Source organism: Acanthaster planci, unplaced genomic scaffold (genome assembly GCF_054643075.1).
Source record: "Acanthaster planci isolate LZ-2023a unplaced genomic scaffold, COTS_SCS Contig1, whole genome shotgun sequence".
NCBI classification, from domain to species: Eukaryota; Metazoa; Echinodermata; class Asteroidea; order Valvatida; family Acanthasteridae; genus Acanthaster; species Acanthaster planci.
Genome location: NW_028257625.1, coordinates 408,176 through 432,292, shown reverse-complemented (window position 1 = coordinate 432,292; position 24,117 = coordinate 408,176). Strand labels below are relative to the sequence as shown.

Here is a 24,117-nt window from a genome sequence, read left to right as displayed (position 1 = left end):
TGCCGTTTTGTGATGCATGTACTTTAAAGTTAAAGACTTTTTCTAATGCTCTGGCAATGTGCAACTTGGAAAAGACATAATGCACATAGAACTTTGTCCAAGGAAATACTTGTTGAAGTGTGGTTTAGAATGGCCACTAGGTTGGCTGAACAGGGCAGGTATTTTGGCTGCCTGAATAGAAAACAGATGTGAATTGCATAATTTACCGTTCAATTTTTCAAAGTATGCAAGAGTATAATTCAGAGTCCACTGAGCGAGACCAAGAGAGGGCCCAATTTCTTTGAGATGGAGGGTCCTCTGGTCAGAAATGAACTTTGCTGGTCACAATAATTCATTAATAGGAAATGTATCAGTTGTCATTTTTGTAAGTACTTGGGATTTGTGGTATACATTTGTATGTGGTACAGATGTATGCATCAATTTTCTAAAAACAAGGTCTAAACAGTTTTTTTTTCATGTTGCGATGCATACATCTCAGAATTGCTTTGTTTCTCAGCTGTAATAATTTTAGAAACAAACTAGCACCCCCACATTAACAGGATAACATCCCAACTCATTAAAATCGCCCTCACATTATCGGGATATCATTCTAACTCATAAATAGCACCTTCACATTATTTGAATATTCTAATTCATAAATAGCACCCCCACATTAACAGGATACATGCCAACTCATAAACGGCACCTTTACGTTATCTGGATATCATTTTAACTCATGAACAGCGCCCTTGCATTATTAGAATAGCATTTTAACTCATAAATAGCACCCTCACATTATTAGAATATCATTCTAACTCATAAATAGCGCCCTCACATTATCAGGACAACATGCTAACTCATAAACAGCGCCCTCACATTATCAGGATAACATGCTAACTCATAAACAGCGCCCTCACATTATCAGGATAACATGCTAACTCATAAACAGCGCCCTCAAATTATCAGGATAACATGTTAACTCATAAACAGCGCCCTCAAATTATCAGGATAACATGTTAACTCATAAACAGCGCCCTCACATTATCAGGATAACATCCTAACTCATAAACAGCGCCCTCACATTAACAGGATATCATTCTAACTCATAAATAGCGCCCTCACATTATTAGGATATCGTTTTAACTCATAAATAGCACCCTCACATTATCAGGATCACATGCTAACTCATAAACAGCGCCCTCAAATTATCAGGATCACATGCTAACTCATAAATAGTGCCCTCACATTATTAGCATATCATTCTAACTCATAAATAGCAAACCTCACATTATCAGGATAACATGCTAATTCATAAACAGCGCCCTCACATTATCAAGATAACATACTAATTCATAAACAGCGCCCTCACATTATCAGGATAACATGTTACCTCATAAACAGCGCCCTCACATTATCAGGATAACATGCTAACTCATAAACAGCGCCCTCACATTATCAGGATATCATTCTAACTCATAAATAGCGCCCTCACATTATTAGGATATCGTTCTAACTCATAAATAGCGCCCTCACATTATTAGCATATCCTTCTAACTCATAAATAGCACCCTCACATTATCAGGATCACATGCTAACTCATAAACAGCGCCCTCAAATTATCAGGATCACATGCTAACTCATAAAAAGTGCCTTCACATTATTAGTATATCATTCTAACTCATAAATAGCAAACCTCACATTATCAGGATAACATGCTAATTCATAAACAGCGCCCTCACATTATCAAGATAACATACTAATTCATAAACAGCGCCCTCACATCAGGATAACATGCTACCTCATAAACAGCGCCCTCACATTATCAGGATAACATGCTAACTCATAAACTGTGCCCTCACATTACCAGGATAACATGTTAACTCACAAACAGAGCACGTTGCTTGTCACTAACTACCATTGGTAACCGGTTGTTTGTTCACGGCCTTCGAGCGGCCGACCCACGAACATCAAATCGAGCTGTTCGTGAACATACGAGAACAAGCCACCCGAACTCAGCCTCTAACTCATAAATGGCACCCTCACGATATCAGGATATCATTCTGACTCGTAAACAGCTCTCCACATTAACAGGATGACATTCTAACTCATAAACAACGCCCTCACATTATCAGGAAATCATTCTAACTCATAAACAGCGCCCTCACGTTATTAGGATATCATTCTAGCAACTCATATTCTCCATAAACTCCACTTTCATCATTTTTAGGGCTGTGTAGGAGACCTGGCCAAGGTGCTGACCAAAGTGTTTTTCAGTGTCATTGGACTTCAGTACTCTGTATAGAAAGCTTGCATTGGACTGGAACCAATACAGGTTTTGTTTTGTTGCCAGACGTAACCACATTAAATGACACTCATGTTACAATGGGAATCTTTTTTTAAAATGTTGGTCTTTTTATCCCTTTTGAGTAGTGTACAAATGCTGATAGACTTGGTCCATCACGTACTAAGATGGAAGCAAAGCATCTCTGAGAAGATTGAGTCCTTTCCTTGCCTTTTGGAATCAATGCCTACGATTCTGATAAGGATCCCTCATGCAGTCTTGGAAACTGTTCCTGTAGGTGAAGACTGGCATCTATCTGAGTTACTTCCTCTTCTTGATGTGCTCGTGGATCATCCTTGGGAAGTCCTACAGGATCTTGTCTTCCATGTTGCTTCTCTCCTTGCTGAAGGAAGCGAGGGCACTCTTCTCATCGGCACTGTAGATCTAGTTCTTATGCACAGCTTCCATGTCAACAATGTCTAGGATGAAATTAAACACAGAAGAATGAGTTACAGCAAAGTACTGAGACCATTCTGACAAACATTAAAGGATCTTTGTACAGTCCTTAAGTTTACACCTTATTTCATACATAATTATTAATTGGATTTGACACTAAGGCTGAGTTTGGGCAGCTTGCACTCATATATTCACAAACAGCTTGAGTTGTTAATCATGGGTCCGCCACTCAAATGCTGGGAACAGACAACTGATTATCGCTGGTAGTTGGTGGCGAGCAACATGGAGGCGTCCATGTATGCTCTCCAATGGTTAATGTTTGGATAACTGTCCTGAATTCTTTTCTATTTAAAAATATTCATTTCTGTCTTATGCAAAATTAGTAATGTTAATTTTGCAAAACTTCCCACTGTCTCTGGCTTTGTAAGCCATCTCGCTATTTTGTGCAGTTGTTCAAAATCCAAAATCTTACGAGTTATTCCGTCTGTTCCTGTAAAACCTGGATAACGAGCCTGCAAGGTTGGGGATTTTTTATAAAATTTTTTTTTATTAATTTTATTTTTTTTATGGTAACTTGCCAATGGTAACTTGCCAATGGTAACTTGTCAATGGTAACTTACCAATGGTAACTTACCAATAGTAACCAGCCAATGGTAACTTGCCAATATTAACTCACCAATGGTAAGCTTATAGGTGATGAGGACAAGAAGCTTCTGCTAGGTGAGTCACAAAATTAAATACAGAACTGCATTTATTTCTCTAAGTGTTTCTGATTTATGAACATGAGGTCAAACAAAATAATAGCTATGCTTCCAATTACATTGAAAAAATAAGTTGGGTAGGTGGGTAGTATCTCTTTTGTTTCTAAAGTTTTGGGTCAAAAATTGTAGGGTGGAGAATTTTTTTTAAATCAAAAAGTGATTTTGATGTAGATTCACTTGTGTGCATTACGGAGCTCTAGTACTGTTCGGTGTCCGAACCAAAGATCGTATTACACCACGTAGAAAAAACAGCACTTACGCAAGGAATAAAAACCTGTCTATACCTGATAAACTAGTGCGGTTTAACGGTATTAGCTTGCTTTCAAGGAGTTGTGTACAGAAAAGTCTAGTGCCCTCTAGTGATATAAAAAGAGCTCAGCTTGCCATTTACTGTTCATTAAAGTTAGTTATCGCTGAAAGTCGTGTTCAGGTTCAATCCTCAGACATCCTGTCAAAAAATTGGTTTTTGCTCAAATTACCGACGGACAGGTGTTTAAAAAATCCATCTGTGCTGCTCAGCATACTGTTGGCTCTCAGATCTCAGATAGTGATACATGTTCACATGTGAGAACACATTCAGCAGTTGATGTCGGCTAGCAGCCTTCTAGTGGAAGCAAACTCCACTGCAATTGACCAGTCTAGTCAGAGATGGTGCCTACGACTGACTCCTTCAACAGGTTAACCCCACTCCAGGGTTAACCTGTTGAAGGAGTCTGGAGACTGCATCCACCTTCAGGTGCTGGACAAGTTGACCTTGTGGGAGTTCTCAGCCCAGTCAGCAGTAGAGAACTGGAGGTCCAGACTAGACCTCAGTCTCCAAAGACTGTCTGAACATGGATTGTTTTGCTTTGCCGGCCAGCCATATCGTTTGTGCAATCTTAGGCCCTATTGTTGTGTATACCTTGACTGGCCAGTTGGATCATATCTTTTTAATTAAACTGTAAGTTAATTGAATTGTTCGGCAAAACAAAAGTATTGTTAAACAATAAAAGCTGATAAAAAAAAAAAAAGAAAATCATTTGTTGGTATTTCCCTGTGTCCTGCCCTAAACGGTTACGTATTTGGCGACTTTGCCACGACACATTTGTTTAGGGTTGGAATTATACATGTAAAGCAGAGAATGTCTCTTTTGCCTTATAATTAGCTTTGAATCTTTGAATTTACGAAATTTATTCACATGTATTGAGAGCCAACAGTTGCAATTTTCTCATTTTCGCTGTTAGTAGAGTGTATTTCTAGCTTGATATTTCAATTCGCTAATTTCAGTTCTAGCAGCAAGTATATGTAAGCAATGGCAAGCGAAGCTCTTTTGAAAACTGAGATACTGGAGTGTTGAAAGGAGGAGGATATTCGTCCTAGCCACGCTCTCCTTGGCACAGCAACAGTTCTTGATGACGCCGCTGAAGACATTGCAGTCACACTGGCCCAAAGCGTTCAGCATTTAATTGGTGTTTCGCATGGGGAGAGAAATCTACGTGTAGGTACCCAACTTTTGTGTGAGTTCGAAAAATGTGTCTGCAACGTGACACTGCCCCCTTTGGGTCAGGTTGTAGTGGGTCTATCTGGCAGGACAATTCTCAAGGTTCATTGAATGGGGCCCATCCTTCGGAGTAAGGTTAGAGTTAAAAGAACTGGTTGCCAAGGGGTTAATACCAGCCCAAGAGAAAAGGCCATCTTCTGGGGAGTCTAGAAGTCAGATAACTGAGGCACTGGCACGTTGCACACTAAATAGTGGTAGGAAATTACAACCCTTTTCTGGAACTAAGACATTGGCAAAGGAAGAAGATATTTTTGATGTCTGGATTGAACTTGCCAAGGGACAACTTGAAGAAGAAAATGATCGGGAAAAAAGAAAGAGAATAACAGAAACCCTCCGCCCCCCAACAGCCCACATAATATCAGATTTAAGACAAGATCAACCAGCAGCAAGCTCTGAAGACTACCTGGCTGCACTTGGGTTAGCTTTGGGGGGAACTGAGTCAGCAACTGAATTGAATGTGCTTTTCCACGCTTTCCACCAGAAACAAAGGAAGACACCATCAGAGTATTTAGTTCACCTTCAAGATATTCTGCGTCGATTAATAAGAAAGGGTGGAGTAAGAAGAGAAAGAGAAGAAAGACGGGGTGTTACTCTCTCAGTTCATCAAGGGTATCCTCTATGATGAAGAGCTCTTAGTTATCTTGCAGTTGAAAGCAAAGTGCCGCAACCTCCCACCTACATGTACCTCTGACTTTTGCAAATGGTGAGACGCGAGGAGGCAGAGCAGATGGTAAGAATGTCTCATCGTGGTGTCAATACCCCAGTAAGGGAGGCAAAGACATTCCATCAGGCTGCAGGTGTGAAGGAAGTCAGGGAAAAAAGAAGACTCCAACAAACAGCCAACCCAAATGTTTTGCTACAAGTGTGGTCTAGAAGGGCACTACAAGGCCAAATGCACCAATGAGCCAAACGTAAAAAAAGTAAAGGGTCTGTTGATAAATTTCATCCAGGGAAACGAGAAAGGGCATCTGAGGAGGGCCGCTCAGAAGCCCAAAGAGTAAGGCCCAAATCCAGTTGTACTAGTGGTACTGATATTCCTGATGGCTTGATTGGACAGCTGATCACGAAAGGCCATCTTGACAGCAAGATAGCCCATTGCTTGTCGGATACAGGGTCACAAGTGACACTTACATGTGACAGTTTCTTTCAGCAACTACAGAGGGCTCTGTATCTAATGTGTGATTGAGTTTTGTGGCATGGTGGAAGTGGCACAATGCTGTATCTTGGCTGGACCCAAGTTGAAATTAGACGGGATGCAGAGTTCTGTGGCACAAGGGAGTCTTGCCAGACATTAGTGTTGGTGGTGCCAGATGCCAGAGATTTAGAAGGCATCAGCTGGTGGTGGGAACCAAGTCTGGTGTGTTGCCAAATTTGTTATCACACTACTTTGGGGAAAGACTCTCTTCAAGGTGCTCAGACGAATGATGGAGAGGTTTACCTAACGTGCCAAAATCTACAATAATTTTGCATTTCAAGAGAAGCTTCGACCTGATGGGCATGCGGGATTGATAAGTCTACTTAGCAAGGGCACAATGGAAGTTCCACCCAATTCTATGAAGATTGTTGTTGGCACGCCTCGAAATACATGTAGAACTGGGACACCGACTACTGTGTTGATTGACGCTGCCTCTCTGCCCAGGTTGCCTGGTGGATTGAAGGTGGCGAGTTCTCTTCTTCCTGTTGATGCCGGGTTCAACAAGGTCAGTGTGTACTTGATGAATTCAACAGGACAAAGCGTACCCCTGCCAAACAAGCGTGTCTTGGGAGGGCCATTCATACCTGCATGGACAAGCATGACCAGGAGCAGTGAGAGTGGTAAGTGTAGCAAAGTTTCTGTGGGTACCGGTACATCAGTTCCACCAGGGAAAAATAGTTGTAAACCATCTATTACCGAAGCGGAGTTGGCCAAACTGCCAAAGCTTTGTATAGGGTCCTATAAACAAAGAATGGCAGTACCGAATTGAGAAACTAGCCTACCGTAGGTCTGAAGTATTTTCCAGAAATGAATGGGGTGTTGGTCTTACAGGACTCTCAATTCTCGCACCTTGCAAGATCAGTATACCGTTCCTGTTGTGCAGGATGCCCTTGACTGCCTGCATGGGAGTCAGTGGTTCTCAGTCAGTCCAATGAAGTCTCAGGACAAGGAAAAGACTGCTTTTGTGTGCCCTGCCAGGTTTTCCCAATAGGAGAGAATGCCTCAAGGAATCAAAGGGGCACCTGCGATGTTCCAGCTGTCAATGGAGTGGTGTATGGCTGGTTTAAATTTTGAGGAGGTCCTGGTCTACATGGACGACATTACAGTATTTGCAACCAACACTCAAGGAAATGGAGATATGGATGGGGAAAACCTTTGACCGTCTTGCTCAGTATGGCTTACAAGTGGCACCAGAGAAGTATAAGCTGTGCTGCATATTAGTGAAATATCTCAGTCATATTGTGTCACAGGAGGTGTCTGTACTGACTCTGCAAAGGTGGATGCCATTAAATCTTGGCCCCATCCCGACAAGGTTAGGCAGTTGTGCTCTTTTCTGGGGTTTTGTGGATACTACTGCCAATTTACTGAAGGTTTTCCAAAATAGCTAAACCTCTGCATCAGCTCACTGGAGAATTCCAGAGGCAGGAGTCATCATCCCGTTCTGTTCCAAACAATTACAGGGACAGTAGGTTGTCACTTGGTCCTTCATGGACTGTCGAGTGTGAAGATGCTTTTCTCACATTAATCGCATGCTGCCAAGGGACCCGGTTTTGGGCACGTAGGCCTTATACGCGAAACTGGGGAGTCCGAAACAGGACAAAAGAGCTAGGCCTTATAACAAAAAACCGTACTCAGAACAAAAGACCGAGCTGCTGGGCATTGCTATTTTTTTTCAGTTGTCAACAACTGTTTTGAGAGATTATACCACTGTTTGTGGCATTCAGCGCGAGTGGATTACCACCCTGGACAAAAATGCTCCGGAACTCCAGTGATGAGTAGTACAATACCGTTGCACGCTAATCTGGCTCCTATTGAAAAGACGCCAGCCAGGTACTGTGCCGGTTTTGGGAACAAAAGAAACTTACATAACATCACACAATCTTGGCTCTTTTTACAAGGCGGCTGGCCTGGCTGAAATACTCGGGCATCAATAGATATTGTCTGTCAGATTAGAGTAGCCACCAGACAGTTATTCTTAGGGGTGTCAACGTCCATCAAATGAAGTTATGATTTTCTAAAGAATTTTGAAAACGGAAAATCTTGAAAGTCGCCCGGTTTTACATCATGCAACTTCATATTACACCTGGCAGCAAGTGGTTAAAGTGGAAGATGTGTGTTGCTCCTGTGTTGGCCTTTACTGATGTTACTCAACCATTCATCTTGCATATCAATGCATCAAAGGATGGACTAAGCGCTGTCTTGTGTCAGGAATCATCCGGTAAGCTACGTCCGGTACCTCATCCAAGCTACTGAATGGAACAACCCTGCTTACAAATTGGAATTTTTGGTGCTCAAATGGTCAATCACAGAAAAGTTAAAGGACTTCTTGTACACAGCAAGGAGGATAAAAGTTTTCACAGACAACAATCCTCTAACATACGTACTCACCACAGCCAAACTGGATGCTACGGGCCACTGTTGGTTAGTGGCACTCACTGTTTTCGAATTCACACTGCACTATAAGCCCGGACCCTGTAACACAGATGCTGATGCACTGTCCCGGAGGCCACATCCCAGAGAAATAAATGCTGATAATCAGAGGGACCAGATTCATATCCTTGAGGTTCGCTTGCAGGATGGGAATGGAGACATTGAAAAGCACTGTGATATGGACGTCATCTGTGCTGTCTCTGCCAGTCTATCTTTTGTATCTCCGAATCATCAGTTCAGGTGGTGAAGAGATATTCCAGTTGGTGTTGCCAAAACATTTTCAGAAGCGGGCAGTACGAGGACTTCGTGATGAACTTGATCACATGGGAGCAGAGAGGATACATGTAGTTGCGTTGGCTTGACGATGATTTTACTAGCCCAAGATGACCTCTAAGATAGAACAATAGATTTCTCAGTGCATCAGATGTGTAGCCTGAAAGACAACACAAAAAGTAGCTGCGCCCTTGGTAAACATCTCCTCTGGAGTTGGTGTGCATGGATTTTCTTAAGTTGGGGCCTGATAAGAGTGGGTACAAATACATATTAGTCATAACGGATCATTTCACTAGATATGCCCAAGCTGTTCCAACTAGAGATAAATATTCAAGAACTGTTGCGAGGGTGTTGTGGGAACATCTTTTTCTGCACTATGGACTACCAAAATGTGTCCACTCAAACCAAGGTCGAGAGTTTGACAACAACCTTATCAAGGAACTTGCTTCGCTTCTGAGTCTAAGTGAAGGACAACTCCCTATCACCTGCACCGCGATTCACAGCCTGAATGGTTTAATCGCACATTGCTGACCATGTTGGGTACTCTAACAGCTGAAAAGAAGTATACATGGAGCAGATTCATTACACCTACATGTATGGTACACGCATACAGTTCCACCAGAAATGACAGTACAGGTTTCTCCCCCTACCATTTCATGTTTGGGAGGGAGGCTCGACTACCCATCGATGTGTGTTTTGGCAAAACTCCCCATGGTGTATCACACAAACCAAACAGCACTCCAAGTATGTTGAGAATCTCAAGCACAACTTGCAGAATGCTTAGCAGCTGGCAATGAATGAATCCAACAAGTCGTTATGATGCAAAAGTGCAAAGGACTGAATTGCAGACTGGTGACCTGGTGTTGTTAAGGAATGTTGGTTTCCAAGGTCCGCATAAACTTGTGAACAAATGGGATCAGATGGTTCCTGTTGTTCTTGGGCAACCCGACAGTAGTGTTCCAGTATACAGGGTTAAGCCAGAGACAGGAACTGGTACTGTGAGAACCCTCCCTAGGAATATGATGCTGCCCATTGGCAGTATTGCTGCTAAAGCTGACACTCCTACCAGAGGGCTTGAAGGTTCCAAGGCAGGTACCCCAAAGGCCCAGAGAAGGGCCTCTAACTATTGGAGTAGACGAGCAACTGCCGGAGACCACAGAGATAAGGGTTGTAGATCCCGCGGACACTCTGGTAACAGTTGATAGTACCTGTTGTGAAGCCGCTGACCTCAATGCTCAGTCTACTAGCAATGATTCTGACAAGACTGAAACAGTCGGGAGTGTGGGTGTTCCATGTATTAATGTTGCATTTTCTTTAGAGTCCCCAAACAGGGATGCAGGTTCAATCCTGAGACATTTTTTTTTTAAATTAAAAAGTAATTTTGATGTAGATTCACTTGTGTTCATTACGGAGCTCTGGTACTGTTCGGTGTCCGAACCAAAGATTGTATTGCACCACGTAGAAAAACAGCACTCATGCAAGGAAGAAAAAACCTGTCTAAACCTGATAAACTGGTGCAGTTTAACTGTATTAGCCTGCTTTCAAGGAGTTGTGTACAGAAAAGTCACTAGTGCCCTCTAGTGATAAAAAAAGAGTTCAGCTTGCCGTTCACTGTTCATTAAAATCAGTTATCGCTGAAAGTTGTGTTCAGGTTCAATTCTGAGACATCCTATCAAAAAATTGGTTTTTGCTCAAATAATCGACGGATAGGTGTTTAAAAATCCATCTGTGCTGCTCAGCATACTGTTGGCTCTCAGATCTCAGATAGTGATACATGTTCACATGCGAGAACACATTCAGCAGTTGATGTCAGCTAGCAGCCTTCTAGTGGAAGCAAACTCCACTGCAATTGACCAGTCTAGTCAGAGATAGTGCCTACAACTGCTGGAGTGGGGTGAACCTGTTAAGGAGTCGGGGACTGCTCCCACCTTCAGGTGCTGGACAAGTTGACCCTGTGGGAGTTCTCAGCCCAGACAACAGTAGAGAACTGGAGGTCCAGACTAGACCTCAGTCTCCAAAGACATCTGAATATAGATTGTTTTGCTTTGCAGGCTAGCCATATCATTTACACAATCTTAGGCCCTATTGTTATGTATTCCTTGACTGACCAGTTGGATCATATCCTTTTTCAATTAAACTGTGATTGTAAGTTAGCTGAATTGTTTGGCAAAACAAAATCATTGTTAGACAATAAAAGCTGATCAAGACAACAACAAAAATCATTTGTCGGTATTTCTCTCTGTCCTGCCCTAAAAGGTTATGTAACAAATGAAAGGATAAAGTCTGATACGCATTCAATATCCTCATGACACTGAGATTGGTGTGAAGGTTGGCGGCATGATGCATGCCCAACCATCAGTTGTGCATTCTATTGCCAGGTAGGCCTATGTCATGTACGTGTGGCAATTTGTCCGTGATGCTAAACCCATCCAAACTATTTCATGTAAGAGTAATCAGTACAGGCAATATTGAAAATATAAAGCTATATATTTCAAATTTTTATTAGGGCTAACTTTATTTTCAACTTACTGCACATTTTATCATAATTCCCACCTCCCCCAAATATTGCAACTCACATTTTTGTATCGCGATGCCATGCCAATCAGTTAAAAAGAATTTAAAGATTGAAACATTTTGCCCTTTTCCAAAAAAAATTAGACATGTTGCTTTAAATCAGTAATTTTTTTTACAAAAATCATTTGATTTAAATCGCGATTAAAATCGGCGATTGAAATCAAGGTGATTTACTTGTAAATCAGCCAACCCTGCATGGAGGTGGTGTGTGATCCTGTTCCGAGAACAGTATTCTCGGGTTGTTTCCTGCCGTTGGAGTGCGAGAACAAGAACAGGCTGCCATTAAGAGTGGGCCGCCCGAACTCGACTTAAGTTTCTGTAAGTCTATCATTTTCTAGTACATGTAGTCAGAAAATGAACAATGAAGTAAAGACTCTGTTACTCATGATAGGAGCTGATGGACTAAACTAGCATTGCACATCATAAACTTGAAAACTTCAATATTCCATTGGAGTGAAGTGAACTAAAAAGTGACGTCATGCCTTTCTGGACGACTGAGGCCGCTGTAATCTCAATCTTTCGGCAATTAATTATGCCAACAGGGAAGATGCTTCTTTTATGAGTTTTTCTATCAAAACTCTGAAACCAAAATTTACTCCTTGAACATGTCTCAGGAAATGTTGACCATTGATCTTTGGTAATTTGCAATGAAACAGCGAGGAAAAGAAAACTTAGGCCAGGAAATGAGAACAATTCCAGTACAGTCGGTGCATTCAACTAGCTTGCCCTGGTTACAAGGATTTAATCTTTGTCTTGTCCCTACGCTCGTCACCCAGTGCCTGAACAGGGCACTGGGAAGGGCTCATGGCCTTGCACAGATTCTACATGTAGTGAAGGAAATATGTTACAAGGGGTCACAGCTAACGACGTGCAGAGAATTTTGGGTAGATTTCTGCGAGGTGCACGAGCTCACTCAATGCGTTGAAATACAAGGGAAAGTTATCAATTCAATATTTTTTCTTTTTCTTCCTCATTGCTGAAAATATTTTCACTACTAAATATTTTCATCCAAAATTGATCAAGATAACCAATGATTGTAAAAATATTGCCAAAAGACACATGATCAGTGATACCTTAATACCACACTGTGATTGTACCAAGGCCTTGTTTTTATCATATAGCTGACATTTTGCCCTAACCAAAATATTTAACAGAAGTGATAACCTCATGGTCAAAGGTTATGTAGAACGTACACGTAGCCAATCAAAGTGCTATTCAATCAGCCCTTCCCGGCACCCTGTTCAGGCACTGGGTGACAAGTGAATCTTGTCCCCACCGTCTTGCTTGACAAGGCATACACAGCCATCCCAAGGTCAGGGTTACCCCATGTAAGCAACCCAAAAGAACTCATTGTTTTCTGCTAACCAAAAGCCAAGGGGGGATCCAGGACCACAATTTCGTAGTGGGGAGTGGATTTGTTTTGCTTTTGAAATTTTTTTGAGGGGTTTGGCCTATTTATACACAGTTTGAAAGGGAAACTTCATTACCTTTTGGGCTGCCTTTTGTGGGGAGGGGGTATGGCCCCTTTTCCCAGATACACCCTTGCTGAAAGCCATCACATACATGTACAACACATGACTCTTACCTGTGCTACTTATGACATAACTTATGTCTGCAGCTATGGGGATTTCATCGCTGGTCCTTCAACTTGCACCAGGATGCGGGATACGTTAGCCGGTCTGAACGTAGGCAGCCACTGCACCACCTTCAACAGGAGACAAGGTCTTCCCAAATCTAAGTGGGGAAAAATGACAAAAATAACAAGAAAAGGTTACCTTTAAGGTTTTTCAGTCATTTCCCATAGACTTATGAACTACTATCAGCCTTAGCCAGTTGATTTGGTGTATCTTAAGCCGGTAACCAAACGAACAAAGATGGTACCCAGTAACTTCTGTGTTGTACAAATAGTGAAATCTGTGACTGTGAGGGGGGGTTTCTCGAAGAACCTCTCATAGATCTGTAGCGACCCATGACCTATAAAAGTCACACTAACAAATGACCATTTATGCAAATGACCTTCTTTCTATGCCATATTGTTTTCGCACATGTGTTCTCCCTGGAATTTTCCTGTCTTCTACCTAATTTTTGCCAGCTTCATCCACTACTTAGTTTTTGTTAACTGTTCAAGGAGAATTGTTCTTCATATCTTCTATTTTATCAACTGTGCAGTGATAGTAATAAACTGACTGACCCTAAAAAAGACACTTTCTGTCGGTCGAGCACCAGTCCACGTGCATGCTGGGCAACTCGCCCAAACAAAGACTGACAGAGTTGCCCCATTGGACGGGGGTGTATACATGTACATGTACCAGGTCGCCGATTTGACCGACCACGTCGAGCAAAGTTTCCTTTTGGCCCGACAGCAACCAACCCAACCCAACAAATCAATTCCGTCTTAAAGGAGATGGGGTGGGGACCCTTAACATTTACAAGTAATTCTTTGTGTTCATTCTGACACAATTTTTGTGAAAAATCCCACAAATTGTTCTAGCCCAGCACTCTTTCTTCTGAGACGGTTCAACCTAAAACGTATACTCTTCCACTGCTGTGCTCAATGCTCATGGGCTAGCATGTGTGTGGCCTTCAACTTACAATGACTCTAACAAAACCCTTATGGCAGATTGAGTTAATGTTGTACTAATACATGTATGGAATGTCTTTACATGCATACTGGATTTTAAAAAATCGGCCATGGGACAACCGAGTTCTTGAGAGGGGGGAGGAAAGCCTGCCTTGGACAGGAACTGGAAAGTCCAGTTCTTGAGGGCATTATCCCCCCCCTTCCCTTGGCTATAAGATGATGGAAAAAACCAGCTCTTTTAGTGTTACAACGTTAGAAAGTGCAAGGGCCAAACGTATCAGCGAAAATTTAATTTCTAAACAAACATGACTGAAAAGTGACAGCTTGTGTACCTGCTGTTGTCTCCATCCACTGTTCTTATTCCTCATCACTGTCAGAGTCGGCATCGCCATCACCACAGTCCACACTGGAGCTTGAGTCTCTCCTGCGCTTGCTTCTTAAGAAGAAGAAAATGAGATAAAAAAAACCAAATGTCATCACTGACTCTGAGAGTTGACTTCCGCAATGAGAACATACCAATGACTTTATAAAAGAAATACAACCAATTACAAAAGACGGGATAGACTTCCATTTCCTTCATTTTTCGTCCGTCTTTCCGTTGTTTGGATTTTAAAACTTTTTCCTTCTCTCTGAAAAGAGAGAAATGACCCACAATGTTATTCCTCAGTTGACAACCACATTGAGGAGTACAGCGGACATTGCATTGCTCAGGAAACAGTTGTCAGAATGTGTGTGCCGACACTGCTTTGTGAAATTGTCGGCTGGCTCGGCACATGGCCAGTGCATTGTGACCATCTTTGGTCAGAATCTTCAGACGCTTTTGCACACAGTTTGAATTGCTAAAATTTTTCTTTTCTTCTCAAATGTGAGTAAACATTACCATCATTATTGGAACCTCCGATTCTTGCTTAATCTTAGGCCAGGGGCATTTGGAGGTGAATTAAGAGGATTTTGATTCGGGGTACGACAGTGCAATTTTCAATTGGGGCCAGATTAGCATGCAGCGGTGCTGTGTGGCTAATCGCTGTGGTGGTGGAGCGCTTTTGTCTCTAGTGGTAATCCGCTCGCTCTAAATGCCCCAAACAATGGTATACTGTTTCAAAACAAGGCTGCATTATCTCCACTTTTGAGAGGGAAAAAATGTTGGTAATTCCTAGCAGCCTGGTCTTTTGTTCCGAGTACAGTCTTTTGTTACAAGGCCCTGTTCCCTTTGTCAGAGTTCGGAGACCCCAGCCACACATATAAAGCATACATGTCCGGATCCGGAATCATCGGCAGGGAGCAGTAGTAGTATTCTTCTCCTTCTGTCTTAAAAGACAATGGATCTGCACTGGAAAAAGTCAGTTTGTTGTGGAGCAGCGCCGGCTATGGCTGATAGGTCCAATTCTGGATTGACAGTTTTTGTCACAATGCCTGCACGTGTAGGCACTGGGCAGCAAAGGTGCGGGGGCTCCTCTTGCTCTACGTCGCTCCCTCTTGTCTTGCCACTGCTGTTTCCTTCTCTCCTCCCCTCTCTTGACACCTGTTCTGACGACATGACGCCAGTTGTTGCAGTCGTCAGCAGCCATTTCCCATGAGCTTGGGTCGATCTCCGCAGCCTTCATGTCCCTCTTTCACATGTACTTGAAGCGCAGCATGGGGCGACCGGCTGATCTGGATCCTGCTGCGAGCTTGCCATAGAGGACGTCTTTTGGCAGACGTCCTTCCTCCATCCGGCGAACATGTCCCAGCCACCTCAGACGTCTCTGGGACAGCATCGCAAACATGCTTTGGGTGCCTTCTCAAGCACCTCAGTGTTTGGTACTCTGTCCTGCCAGGAGATGCCCAAGATGTGCCGCAGGCAACGCTGGTGGAAACTGTTGAGGCGCCGTTCCTGTCTGGCATACGCTGTCCAGGTTTCGCTGCCATACAGTAGTGTACTCAACACGCAGGTGTTATACACCGAAATCTTGGTGTTGACAGTGAGTTTGCTGTTTTCCCACACCCTCGTTGACAGGCGTGCCATGGTGGAGGCTGCTTTGCCAATGCGCTTGCTGATCTCAGCATTCAAGGACAAGTTGCTGGCAATTGTTGAGCCAAGGTAAGTGAACTCCTCAACTCCTCAGCGCTTGGCTGACATCCTGACCCATCACATTTGTTTTCTTCAAACTGATGGTCAAGCTGAACTCGCTGCAGGTGTGTGCAAGGCAGGTAATAAGTCTCTGTAGACCTGCCTCTGAGTGAGAGGCCAGAGCAGCATCATCAGCAAACAGCATCTCACGTGGCAGCAGCTGATGGACTTTGGTCTTAGCTTGCAAACAAGCAAGGTTGAAAAGTTTGCTGTCTGACCGTGTATGGAGGTAGACCCCATCCTCCTAAGAATTGAAAGCTAACGAGAGCAGCAGCGAGAAGAAGATGCCAAAGAGTGTGGCGGCAAGGACGCATCCCTGTTTCACTCCGCTCTTGATGGGGAATGGGGCAGAGGATGAGCCGTCAGACTACACTATGCCCCGCATGTCGTCATGGAAGGACGAAATCACACTCAGCAACTTCAGAGGGCATCAAATCTTCTCCAGGAGCCTGAAGAGACCCTTCCTGCTGACCGGATCAAAAGCCTTGGTCAGATCAATAAAGGCGATGTAGAGGGCCTGTTTCTGTTCCCGACACTTCTCCTGCAGCTGTCTCCCTGTGAAGATCATGTCGATGGTGGACCTCTGTGCTCTGAAACCGCACTGGGACTCCGGGTATACTCGATCAGCGAGCTGCTGCAACCTTTTCAGTGCAACACGAGCGAATGCCTTCCCCATGATGCTGAGCAGCGAAATACCTCTGTAGTTGTTGCAGTCGCTGCGATCTCCCTTGTTCTTGTAGATGGTCAAGATGTTTGCATTGCGTATGTCATGGGGTATGGAGCCTTCCTCCCAGCACTGACACAGGAGCTCGTGGAGGTGGTGTAATAGAGTGGGCTTAGCACACTGCAACACCTCTGCCTGGATGCCATCGTTTCTAGGAGCCTTGCTATGAGCGAGGGAGTCAATGGCCTTGCTGAGCTCCTCCTCTGTTGGCGAGTTGTCAAGCTCCTCTATGACGGGCAGACTGGGGATGCTGTTGATGGCCGTCTCTGTGACGACGTTCTCTCTCAGGTAGAGGTCTTGGTAATGCTCTGCCCACCATTCCATCTGTTTGCTGTGGTCGATGATGGTCTCACCAGAGGATGACTTCAGGGGAGCTGTTTTCCTCGCAGTAGGTCCGAAGGCTTTCCTCATCCCTTCATAGACTCCACGTGTGTTCCCTCTGTCAGCAGCCTCTTGAATGCTGCGACACAAGTTCAGCCAGTACTGGTTGGCGCAGTGACGTGCAGTTCTCTGAGCATTGTTTCTGCCACTTCTCAGAGCAGCGAGGTTCCTAGCTGACGGTTCCCTCTTGTAGTTCATCAGAGCTTCAGGCTTGGTTTTGATAAGAGGTTCCATCTCTAGGAGATTCTCCTCAAACCAGTCTGTGTTTCGGTGCTCCTTCTTTCCGAATGTTGACAGGGCTGCGCTGTGGATGGTGTCTCGCAAGAAGTTCCATCTCTCTTCTGCAGTCTCAATGCCGGCTCGTCCCCGCGGGTTGTTGAAACAGCATCAGTGAACTCACTGCAGAACTCGGAGTCAGACGTCTTAGCAGTGTTGATGCGTGGGGTCCTGTGTGCTTGGAGTGGTGGATCTTTTGTGGCAAGAGGTGTACTTTGCTGCAAACCAATGAGTGGTCTGTGTCGCAGTCTGCACTGTGGAAGCTGCGTGTGAGCAGCTGGGCTGATGATCAAGTCCAACTGGTGCCAGTTGTGCAACCTTGAGTGCCTCTAGGACACTCGGTGGTATGGCTTGGTGCTGAAGAACATGTTGGTGATGCACAGCTTGCGGTAGGAACAGAGTTCCAGCAGTCTCTGGCCGTTCTCCTTCATCTAGCCAAGTGTCCAAGGCAATCAGGCCAGGTGTCATGATCTCCTCCCACTCTGGCATTGAAATCCCCAAGCAGAAACAAGTGCTCAGAGCCTGGGATGTTGCATACAGCGGCACCAAGTTCCTCGTAGAACTGATCCTTGTCCTCTGGCGCAAAACAGAGCTTTGGCCCGTAGACGCTCGGTATGGTGGTGGAACCTGCAGAGGTGGAAAGTGGCAGGGCCAGGATACGTTCCCTGCCGCCTGTTGGAGGTTCGATAGCTGGCAGCAGGCTGTTCTTGACAGCAAATCCAACACCATACAGTCGTGGTTCCTCCTCTGCTCTACCCCCCCAGAAGAAGGTGTAGTTGTTCTCAAGAAGCATGCCGCTGACTGGGAGCCTGGTTTCTTGCAGAGCAGCGATGTCAACATTCAGTCTTAGAAGTTAACTGTTGATGATGGCCGTCTTTTGAGAGTCGTCAATCTGATGCAAGTCGTCGGATAAGCCAGAACGCATGGTCCTGACATTCCAGGTCGCGAGTCGCAGGGCTGGCAGTTTCTTTTCTTCTTATTTTGTTTGGTGCGATGTTCCCGTCTGCTTGTCGAGTTTTCTCTAAGCTCCAGGCCCCCACTGAAGCAGGCAGACCGTGGCGGGTCGTTACCTTACTGGCCGGGGGCTGCCCGGCTTGAGGCGGGCGGTAGCAGACCAGTGGGACACGATGGTCCCTCCCACCGGCGGAGGCAACCCGTAGCGTCCTACCCTACGACAATCAGGTTGGACTTATCACTTGTAAACTGTTGCCTCCCGTGTTGATTTAGCTGCTATACAGCAGCACCGAAGTGACCTCTCCGGGGCGCAGAACTGGGCAAGATGCATGGAGATTCAGGGCTGCCCATGCTCCAAAATCCCCCTCTTGGCCTCGCTGATGTGGTTCAAAGGAAAGTTGGGCAATACATTTGGCACCAGGTTGGCTGCAGGAGCTGTCAGAAGGAAGTCAGAAATGACGCCCATCTGCCTTAGGTGCTCCGGACCAGATTTCTGTCGGGTTTACTCCTTAGCCCTTCCTCCTCTTGGAGGTATCCACAAGGCAGCAGAGGTTTGAATTCAGAGTTTTCCTTCTCCTAGATGGATTGCCGACCAAGCCTAAGGAGCCCCATCTACCCCAGCAGGGAGTGGTTAATGTTAAAAAAGGCCATTTGTAGAGTCCAAGTTACTCGGACTGGGTATAATTAATGCATTTGATTGACAAGTTACATGAATGTGCTGGCGAATGCAGATTCAGTCACCTTTGTTGACAGCAATATGCTAAGTGCAACACCAGCCCAAAATAGTTGATGGCCATCGGCATTACAAATAATAATTTGAAGAAACATGAGAAATGATGGACACAAAAACAGTTAAAAGCCTATAATAAAGGGGCCTATGGATGCTTGTAAGTGGCGGGTAACTGCTGTTTCATTAGAAATAAAAATAAATAAACATTTGTGATCATTGCCACCGCATACAACCAATGAAAATGCTGGACATGCTAGAATTAACAAGATGATGATTTACAAGGCAAATGTGCCTCAGTTTTCAAGTTTATGAAGTTGGCGCACCACCTGGAAGAAGAAGCTGATCGCACCACTCATGCCAACATTAGCTCTACTGAGTGGAGCGTAAGTATTCCTTTTTTTCAAATTTTGGACTAGATCGGTCCACACTAACGCACTACGACATTACACAGGTATAGTAAAAGCGAAATGGGTCAAATTTTGCATTGAAAAATCCCCACCGTGTTTAGTAAGTAGGACATAAATGGCATCGTACTACAGCGCCCCCTGAACACAGGTGTTCCAGATGTTCAATAAAATCAGTGAATACACTCTGATCAAATGTGTGTGTTTGAGGTTAGCTTCTTTTGGGGAGCCTAAGGGGCGGGCGCATTGCTTGGACTTGCAAATGAACTTGCACCTCTTGTTAGTGTTTTGAATTACGTCACCTACTGTTCAAGAGTTGAAGACAGCTGAAAGGCAGATAATCAAGTTCGTGCAGAGGCAGTCCTTCCCAAGCGAGTTTGTCAGATGTTGGGGATAAGAAGAGGTCACAAAATCTCTTGAAGGGTCTGGGGAGGACGAATCTCATTCTACATGACGGTTTGCTTTGTGTGGGCGGAAGATTGGACAGGTCACCGCTGTACAACAAGCAGAAACACCCACTGATCGGGCGTGCTGATCATCACATCACCAAGCTCCTGATTGTTCACTACCATCAAAGGGTTGGACAAAGGGATTAGGGAATTTCCGTAATATGGTCCCTGCACAACAAACAACAAATAGAATTGAAATCAAAATCAAAGTGTTAAAATAAAATTAATCATCCAGCTTTTTGTTTGTGGGACCATGCTTGCGAGTTTTACCATTTTAATGATATAAGGTGAACAAACCTCCCTGGCATTTAACATCGTCCAAACAGTGAGAAAAACAGGAAAAAGGGGAAGAAAAATTATCGTAATCCATTTGGGGTATAAAAGGGAGACAAGATATCGTAATATCATAAATATAGTATCGTTTGCAAAAAATCGGGGAAGGCCGTGAATCGAACAAATTTGGGGGCAGTACTTTAACAGCTTCACTTGCAACATAACAGCAATTTGAAATATGTTTTGTCATACATGTACTCCACAGTCATCAAGGTTCTTGAATCAAATCACTATCAAATTTTAGGATTCCCATTATTTAAAAATCCGCCAAGAATAAACGTACATTTTCCTCGTTCACATAGTTCTGGCTGGGATCGCGCATGTAAAGTATGTCCCAACTACTACAGTACTTATAGCATGCTCATAATTTGTGCCTGGTGATGATGCTTTCGGTGCTGTTAAAGCAATTTGGGTGCACGTGCTTCTAGTTCTACCTAATCAGTTATGCAAGTTCTCTTTTAAACATCTGGACATTTACAAATTTATTACACTGACTGAATTCCTATAAATCAGAAAATGCTGCTTCATTGGAAAATCTGCTTGTTTAGGTGGTTTTAGCTCAATAAAAAATTATTTGCTGGTGTATTTTTACGCGCAAAGTTTTTGGCCCTGATCCAGAACTGGATGAAGCGACCCCGATCTGGAACTAGGAAAAGTTTTGTCGGAGCTTAGTAGCCACTTGGCTGGGGTTTGAACCAGGGAAGCGGTGGCAACTTCAATCACAAACTTTCACAGAATGGCCAGGATAAGGCAAGGGTTATTTTTCTTTTCTTTTAAAAATTAAAACCGGACTTTTATTTCAAATATGGTTTCCTTCAATCTTCCCTTTTACATGTGAAGGTGCCGAGTCGGTCAGGTGCTGAGTTGGAAAATGCAGACCGGAGGCAAAATTTAGGTGCCTAGTTGGCTAGGTGCCGACCAGGTGCTAAGTTTGAAAGGTGACAAGTTGCCGAGGTGCCGAGTTGCAGAAATTTAAGTGAAGTAACTTGGTTTGTCAACTGGGGAGTGTGCGGCGCAAGGTAGGATCATTGGGATCAGCTTAACTTGCACCCAAACCAACTTGGACTGCCAAATCAGACCCATGCCAACTCCGACCCACAACTAATTCGGACACATAATTGACTCGGACCCACCCTGAGTCACCTTGGGCCCACCGAGCCTTAAATTATTTTGGCAAATTTGTAACAATAAATGAAACAAGCAAAGCCTGACAGCCCCAGTAGCGAGGCTTTCAGCGTGGATCCCAAAATAGTCTTGCTTCTAGAGATGTTCCAGTTTGCAACCGAGACGATTTCTGCGCACTTCAATTCTTTTAATTAAGCAGTATACTAGATAATCCTTTACATGTACATGTAAAACCTTCCTCAAAATCTAATCATTCCTGTTTCTAAAAGCTGGGGTTTACGTACACGTGTATCCACTGAAAAGTTGCAGTGTAAAAGATAATAATTTATCATTTTTATTAACGTTAAATTTTGTTTCATAAAGAATTTTGTACCGTACCGCACTGTTTAGACATCAATCTAATGACTGAGTTAAGTGAAGCATTTTCACATTCCAGTGGACATCAAACTTCATTGCCTACGCAGGAATCAGAAGACAGCACTTTAATTACTTTTGACTTTTGTTGGTACAGTTAATGTCTGAAAGTTTCTAAAAAGCTGCAGATTTTCACTACATACCGGTACATGATGAAGTGTTTACTTCTAAGCATGGCTAAGGTCTGATCGCAATTTTTCACAGTAATACAGTGTACATAATTATGGGGAATGGAATAATGAAGTAAGATATGGACAAATGAAATCTAAAACTTAAGATTTTTTTAAATTTGAATAAAATAATGAAAGGTTGAATAAAATAGAGGCGAAAAGTGTCCTTTAGAACACTCTGATAACTAAACGTTCCTCGGGTTGGGTCCGAGTTGACTCGGGGTGGGTCCGAGTTGGTATTGAGTTGACTCGAAACCTTATCGTTGATGGCTTGTACTGTGCAGCTGAAAAAAATGAATCAAACTTTACGCAAGATCCTCTTTTTTAGTTCACTGGAATTCTACTAGTTTTCTCTAAATTAAGACATTTTTCAGTACTAAAATCAGCTCTTTACAATGGTTCTGGCTGAAAATAGATTTGCCGCTCGCGTGGTTACTTTCTGGAAATTGATCCACAACGAGGAAAGGTGTTGTCGCCACTTTTTTTGATCCTGTAGGTACATCTAAATTAAAACTTTAAAATTTGGAATTAATTTGGTAGTATCTCAAACACTAGCTCTACTAAGTGGAGTGTTAGTATTCCTCTTTTATGATTTTGGACAGGATTGTCATACGCCTCCACTTAGTAGAGCTACTCAAACACACAAGGTGGCCTACTGTCTGACCACATTTACTATGGCCTAACTGGATTTTGAGGATTTTTTGTAGCTGCAGTCTGACTGAACATTTTTTGCCATCTGGAACTGGGAAAACGTCTGCATTAGGCATATGTGTAGAGATCTCACTGGTCGAGTTACATGTATAGCTCTGTCAAAAGTCGAGTTGTCGTAAGGGAACAGACGACTTGGCAAACGGTCGAGGTGTCTCAACTGGTCATACTAATTAAAGTCAACACAGCGTCAACACGCGTCAACACATGATAGTAACGTCAACACACCCAAATCACGTTCTAAATTCGATAGCAATATAATGCCTAAAATACAATTTGGCTAATAACAGTGGGGAAAAAGCCGTTTTATTTCACGAAAATAACACCCTCCGCACAGCCACGAAAGACGGTACACATGTTGCCTCTCGGTCAGATGGACCATACCATTATGATACGGGGGGTCACCTTTATACAGTAAACCATGGTACGGTCCAAACGCTGTGAGAAGGCAAGATGGCAGTGAACGGTGGCGCTGCTCATTCATAGACAATTTTTTCGCATGAAAAAACTCCCTTGAAATGTAGTAAAATGTAAACTCGATTAAATAGAAATTATTCCCAAGCATATACCTTACAGTTTGATACGTCTATTTTCTGTTTTCAATGCATTTTGTAAGTGTTGACGGTGTGTTGACGTTACTATCAATGTGTTGACGGTGTGTTGACGCTGATTAGTAATGACCCGTCTCAACGGTCGAGTTGGCAAACGGTCGAGTTGTCAGTACTTTTTGCATTTGCTTGTCATACCTTTGGTTGCTGATGGCGAAGAACTTCTTCTGCCATGATGATTATCAGCTTTCCACCACCCATCACTTAGCCTGGGGGCGTGGAACTTCTTCTGCCATGATGATTATCAGCTTTCCACCACCCACCACTTAGCCTGGGGGAAAACCAAGGATTATCAACCGACCTTTGTCTGTTCCTGAGTCTTAAACTTCAAGTTTATGAAGTTGACGCACCACCTGGAGTCCTGGAAGAAGAAGAAATCAATTTGCTTCCGGGTTAACAGCATGCATGCACACTTGATATTCCCGCAAATTCGAAAGCAACACTGTGCAAGTTGTGTCTGTGGTGTATTCTTCCGCAGAACAAATCTAGTATTTCGATGGAAAGAACTTACTTTTAGCGTTAAAGCATTATAAAGAAAAGTTCAATACATCATTCTGTAATACAATATTCTCATTTATCAGGAAGGTTAAATGAATTTGATTTGTAGCCCTATGTTTATTAGCGGCGGCAGACTACTACAGTTAGTTCGATAGTGTTTCGG

General features: G+C 43.5%; 1 long non-coding RNA gene across 4 annotated transcripts; it reads right to left on the bottom strand.

Annotated features, from left to right (window-relative positions):
• Window positions 1–1,102: 1,102 nt before the first annotated feature.
• On the bottom strand, window positions 1,103–24,114 carry LOC147795624 (uncharacterized). Of its 4 annotated transcripts, XR_015423699.1 has the most exons (6): window positions 23,595–24,114; window positions 19,956–20,266; window positions 14,403–14,506; window positions 13,075–13,223; window positions 1,778–2,739; window positions 1,103–1,410 (listed from the first exon to the last, which is right to left on the bottom strand). It is a non-coding gene; the product is annotated as an uncharacterized LOC147795624 (long non-coding RNA). The 4 variants fall into 4 exon arrangements; XR_015423698.1 differs by having other exon boundaries at window positions 1,103–2,739; XR_015423700.1 differs by having other exon boundaries at window positions 1,103–2,739; window positions 19,956–20,214.
• Window positions 24,115–24,117: the final 3 nt, after the last annotated feature.